Source organism: Rhinolophus hipposideros (genome assembly GCF_964194185.1).
Source record: "Rhinolophus hipposideros genome assembly, chromosome: 17".
Lineage (NCBI taxonomy): Eukaryota > Metazoa > Chordata > Mammalia > Chiroptera > Rhinolophidae > Rhinolophus > Rhinolophus hipposideros.
In genome coordinates this window covers 57,801,308-57,807,027 of record NC_138063.1, presented here as the reverse complement: position 1 = coordinate 57,807,027, position 5,720 = coordinate 57,801,308, and the positions used below count along the sequence as shown (strand labels likewise).

At 43.4% G+C, this 5,720-nt stretch overlaps 1 protein-coding gene across 1 annotated transcript in view; it reads left to right on the top strand.

Annotated features, from left to right (window-relative positions):
* Window positions 1-112: 112 nt before the first annotated feature.
* Window positions 113-5,720, top strand: part of TPRA1 (transmembrane protein adipocyte associated 1) — a 36,945-nt gene continuing 31,337 nt past the window's right edge. The window contains exon 1 of the mRNA XM_081078812.1: window positions 113-216. The gene's annotated coding sequence lies outside the window, so the exon portion shown is untranslated. The remainder of the gene's footprint in view (window positions 217-5,720) is intronic.

Here is a 5,720-nt window from a genome sequence, read left to right as displayed (position 1 = left end):
GCAGGCCCCGCCCCGACGCCCGCAGGTCCCGCCCACGACGCCCGCAGGCCCCGCCCCGACGCCCGCAGGCCCCGCCCCGACGCCCGGAGGCCGCTGGTCCCGGGCCCTGGAAGCTGCCACCTGCCGGTGGTGCGGGTAGCTTGCCCTGCGCTGCCTTGACCGGCAAGTTGGGAGCTGAAGACCATCCTCACCTGCTGGCTGCCTGACTTAGTCACGGTATGGCCGTTTTATAGATGAGGCAACTGAGGTTCACAGCCTTGTTTTCTGAGCTCCTACTGTCTTATGAGTGGACAGTTACAGCTTCTAAAAAAACTTTCAGACCGAAACGCTCCGGGATGGTAGGAAGCCATTTCAGAGATGTTCCAGATAGAACATTTGTAAAGAGGTAGTGAGCATAGCACAATGATGAGCTGCAAGCAATTCCACAGTTGGGTTACACAGTTTATGATGCCCCGGTAGGGACAAGACTTGTGGTTGAAGAGCCCAAGTCATGGAAGGATCTCCAAGTCTTTTTAGGGAGTTGGAGCTTTATCCTGGGGCCAATGGAGAGCCATGGAAGGGGTTTTGAGCAGGTGAGACAAGAGCCAATGTGGGCTCAAGGACAATCCCTCAGGCTGCCCCTGGGTTGAGGTGAATTGAAGCAGGTTGGACGTGATTGCTGCGGTTTTTCCTCCAGTTACAGGTAGCTCAAGCTAACGCCGGTTCCTTGGTGAGCAGGGCAGGGCTGAATCTAAGCCCTCTTGGCCCTTTAGTGCAGTGAACAAACTTCTCTGGATGGGACCCAGGTTATGGGGCAGGAGGGATGACGAGGACTGAAACTATCCAAGAGATATTTAGGAGATGGGGTCTGTTGGCCTTGGGGATTGAGGACAGCAAAAGGGAGGCATCCAGGATTCTGGTTTAGGAGACTAGGCAGATGATGGTACCGTCTCTGAGATGCAGAATGTTAAGAGGAAGACAAGTAAGTTTTGGGGGAAAGAGGATGAGTTTGTTTCTGGCTGTGTTGAATGTGGGCCCTGAACAGAGATATCCAAGGAGGCCTTTTGCTATTGGGAGTGGGTGGGATTGTATAATTTATCTATTTCAGCATAACAAATTATCCAGGATTCTAGCAGGTTAAAACAATTACTGCATATTATCTCAGTAGCTGTGTGTCCGGATATGAGCTTGGTTTGGCTGGTGCCTCTACCTCAAGGTCTCTCACAGGCTGCACTCCTGGTGCTGCACTCATGGTGCCAGTCTAATCTGAAGGCTCAGCTCAGAGAAGCCCCAAGCGCCTTCATGTGGCAAGACTCAGTTCCTCCTAGATTGTTGGCTGAGGACTCAGTTTCATACTGGCTCTTTTGAGGGGGCCTCCTCAGTTCCTTTCCATGTAGGCCTCTCTATAGGACATGTCACAAAATGGCAAGTGGCTTTATTCAGAGCAAGTGAACGAGGGTGAAAGAGTCCATGCAAGATAGAAGCCATGTCCCAGAAGTAACATTCCATTACTTTTGCCATATTCTGTTTGTTAGTTAGAAGTAAATTGCTAGTTTCAATCCACCATCAAGGAGAGGAGACCATCTCAGAGGCTGCCAACCAGAGGGGTCAAGATGATTGATGGGAACTGCAGGTGACAAGCTGCCAAGAGGTCAAGTTTGGTAAGGATCAGGAGCTACTGGTGGCCCTGGCAAGATCAGTGTCAGATGCCACATTACAGTGTGCTGAGGACCAGGGTGCAGGGAGTTGAGAAGGGTGAACTTGGACAATTCTTTGGAGAAGTTGGGCTGTGGGACATGGCCGAGTATGCAAAGTGCACTAACTGGAGTGGGATGTGGAGCTGAGGAAAGGCCTTTTCCTGAAATGAGAGATACTTGGGCATGTTTAAATGCTAATAGGAGGAGGGTAGGAGAAATGGCAAGGTAGAAGATGTTGGGGGCAGCCATAACTTTGTTATGATCCCCAGTTATCCCTGCTTCTGGTATTCACACTTTTATATAATCTCCCACACTGTACCAGAGTTTGTGTGTATGACCAGAAGCATATGACAGAAGTGATTGGATGTCGCTTCAGAGACTAAATTATGAAAAGATTGTGGCTTTGTTCTCCTTTCCCTCTCTCCGTTAGATCACTCATTCCTGAGGACATACAGGCAACTCTAGATCCAGGTACCAGCCATCTTGGACTCACTCTGGATGCACATCACCTTGGGGTTTTATTTTTCTCACATCAGTGGACTTCTGGCACTAACATGATCAAGGACAAGTCTCCTTCCCAACTTCTGGTTCCACCATCCAGACTGTGGCTTTCATCCTCAAGGTCTCAAAATGGCTGCCACCCCCACCCCAAGGCATTGCTGATAAATGAGCCAGCTCATCTCTGATCAAGCTTAGCCTTTTCCTTTATTTGTCAGCTGGTCATGCTCCCGCATGACCTCCCAATCTGCCATAGGTGTGAATGAGGGAGAGACCCTGGCGCAACAGTGGTGGATGATGTAGGTCTACAATGGATCACTTACAGTCTTACAATAGATGGCTGCAGGGCCCATGGGAGTTTACAACTTAGTGGGCCTGATGGAACCCAGTTCATTAGGGGCAGCTCTGGCCTCATGGTCACTTAATGTCCCCTAGTCATCTCCACCAGGATCCAGTAGACTTGTGGAGTTTGCATTTTGAATTTTTATATAGTTTTCTGTAGTGGAGATCCTGGCCTTGCTCTAGAATCCTAGGGCTCCACATTGTGGTTTTCCCATATGAAAGAAAAACAGCAAAGTGGAGTTGGTACTGTCAAGAGAACAATCTAAAAATGGAAGCAGGAGTCCTCCAGGAAACTGAGCTAATATATCCCCTCCATATGAAACTGAACTGTGCAACTGGGCTACATCCTGATACAGTTCCTGTAACTGGCTTTGCATCACTGAATTCCCTATTAAAAAATAAAATTTTCACCTAGCAATAGACATAAGCAATTAATCATGTGTAGCATAGTGTAAATCTCCTTGCCAGTACCAATTATAGCTTTTTCCGAGCAGCTTGTGTAATCTTTTTAGAAGTCCCCCTTTTTCTGTCCTTATAAACTCTGTCCCTTTTCTGTCTTTATAAACTCTGTCCCTTTCTTCCCCCTGAGAAAATAGTTGGATTTCAACCAAAATCTGTGTCTCCAGGATTTGCAATTCCTAAAAAAACCCCAAATAAAGCATTTGCTTGCCTTACAGTTCTTAGCTGAAATGGATTGACAATATGTGGTGTCAGAAATGGGATCCAGAGTGACTTGCCTCCTCCAACATCTCTATGATTTGAGTAAGGTACTTACAAGAGTCCATTTCACCTGTTGTCTCCCCAGTGATCTTGGATCCTTGTGATAAGTCCTCCTAGACCTGAACCTCCTGTCTTGGTTAAGGTCCAGGCTCTACTTAGATGTCCTCTGTTCCTGATCTTTTGTCTACGGGATTTAATGTGCGTGACTGGTAATTACTCTTTTGAAAAATGGGAAGTATGCTTTCAAAGGGAGAGACTGCTGAACAGCAACCTTCTGGAACTCCTGCTTTATTTATGTACAAAAATTACAGGTCTCTGTCCTGTAAATTTCTATCTCGCTGGACCATAATTGCCCAGCAGGATTTACAATTGAACTGGCCAACTTGGGGTTTATTTGAAATCCCCAAATTAATCTATCTGTGTAGTCAGTTGGAAAATGACTACAAAACTCAGCAACCTGAATGGAAAGCATATTTTAATTAGCATTTTGAGGCCTCCAAACATAAGTAATTAAAAAATTGCTTCCCTCCAAGACACAAATTCTAAATTAACCAAAGCAAATTTCAAGTTGTCTCAGAAACTCACTAAATTTGAGGAAACTTCTAAATGTTCATCTGACATCTCATTATCTGCACCTTCTGCTCCTTTGCTGCATGCCTGTTTTCCCTCTCTTTATGTTTCATTCAGTGAACTCCCTTTTTTATAATGATGAACTTGAGGCTCTGTTAGACTCCTCCTACCACCCCATTTAACGTTAAACCATTGGATGGGCCAAGCCCAAGATGACAAACCCTTATTTCTTATATCCCATGGACTAAACCTGAGCTCCATGCCATTACTAAAGATCTTAAAGATCTCCCTAATCTAATCCCAAAGAGGGTCCATTGGGTTTACTAGGGAATTTCTGCTAACTATCCAAACATATGAGCCAAAGTTGTCTGACCTCTGTCAGCTTATCTATGTGCTCATAGGAGAAAGTTATGCAAGAGAATGACCAAACAAAATGGAATGGCAAAACCCTATGAGAGATTTTTTTTTGAGGATAAGAAACCATGAACAAAGCCTCAAAGCTGGCTAAATGGCTTCATGAAAAGATAACTGAGGCTTTTCTTTGAGTTATTGTTTGGAAGAAATTTAAAAATATGTTAAAAATCCTGATTAAACTGTTTTTGATAATTATGATAGATTTGAAAAAAATTTAAACAGTATTCTGGCATTGATGAGGTCAAAGATGACACCTCAATGCTTTTTTTTTAGCATCAATTAAATTTTTTTTAATTGAAGTTTATTGGTATGACACTTGTTACTAAAGTTACATAGATTTCAGGTACCTCAATGTTTTTTAATTCAGCTTTTGTTGAGGATATACAAGACAAACTTGGACAACAGGTGAAAAAAATTGTAACTTAATTGGACCACCATGCAAACCCATAATTTAGTACACTGATGAGCAACTCACCAAGCTATCCAAAAAGCTACACAAGCCCTAAACGCCAAAATTCAGGCAACTCAAGTAATGAGTCTACAATTACAGCAATTGACAGCTAAACACACTTGTCAAGATCCCCAAGGCAAACCACCCTTCAGAGGGGTTAGTAATTATTGCAAAAAGCCTGGACATTGGGGGAAAACGATTGTTTAAAGCTTAAAAGGCTAACAGCCCATAAAATTTGCAAATCCTCTGTAAGGATTCCAACCTAAATTTTCTCAGCAACAGGGTTGCTCTGAGGATCAAAAGGGGATTTTATTCTCATGCTCCTAATTAATTCTTTAGGAGAAATTGAGCTAATTATTAAGAATTAGGTAACTAAAGAGTACTGAAACCATACAAGTGGTGAGGGTTTCCAATCAACCCATGACTGTCTCCAAATCCCATTCGATTCCTTTTCAATTTGGATCTATTCAAGGAACCCACTGATTTCTTTTGGTTCCTTCTGTACATATTCCTCTTTAGGGAAAGACTTTCTTGAAGCTTTGTAACTCATATTCCCTTCTCTCAAAAGGGGGAAATATTCTTACATCTTGAGCTTCTAACTAATGACCCTCAAGAGAACTAGACCATAGCTATTCCTGTTTTTTCAGTCACGTAAACTGACTCAAACCCTCTTTTAGATTACATTCCAAATGAACTTGGGTCAAAAAATGCCACTGACATAGATTGCATTTATTCTGCACCAGCAATGAAAATTAAAATTGACAAAAATAAACCTTTGCCTAACATCCATCAATACCCTTTAAATGCAGAAGCCATTCAAGGAATCAAACCTATCATTGAGGAATATCTCAAAGAAGGCCTCTCTTGTAATGATATTTGAGATATCATCCCTTATACAGGCCCTTGTAATACTTATGTTTTCTCTGTTAAAAACAACCCTGTGGGAAGGGATGGAGGTTTGTTCAAGATCTAAGAGCTATAAAAAATAGTCATGCATTGGCACCCAGTCATGCCTAACCCTCATACCTTATTCTGAGCCATACCACCAG